The following is a 363-nucleotide window of genomic DNA, read 5'->3' on the forward strand; positions in this document are numbered from 1 at the left end:
AACTTTAACTGTGACTATAACTCTAACTCTGACTCTAACTCTAACTTTAACTCTGACTCTAACTCTGACTCTAACTTTAACTCTAACTCTAACTTTAACTCTGACTCTAACTCTGACTCTGACTCTAACTTTAACTCTGACTCTAACTCTGACTCTAACTCTAACTTTAACTCTGACTCTAACTCTGACTCTAACTTTAACTCTAACTCTAACTTTAACTCTGACTCTAACTCTGACTCTAACTTTAACTCTGACTCTAACTCTAACTCTGACTCTAACTCTAACTTTAACTCTGACTCTAACTCTAACTCTAACTTTAACTCTGACTCTAACTCTGACTCTAACTCTAACTCTAACTCTGAC

This window comes from Sphaeramia orbicularis, unplaced genomic scaffold (genome assembly GCF_902148855.1).
Source record: "Sphaeramia orbicularis unplaced genomic scaffold, fSphaOr1.1, whole genome shotgun sequence".
Taxonomy (NCBI): domain Eukaryota; kingdom Metazoa; phylum Chordata; class Actinopteri; order Kurtiformes; family Apogonidae; genus Sphaeramia; species Sphaeramia orbicularis.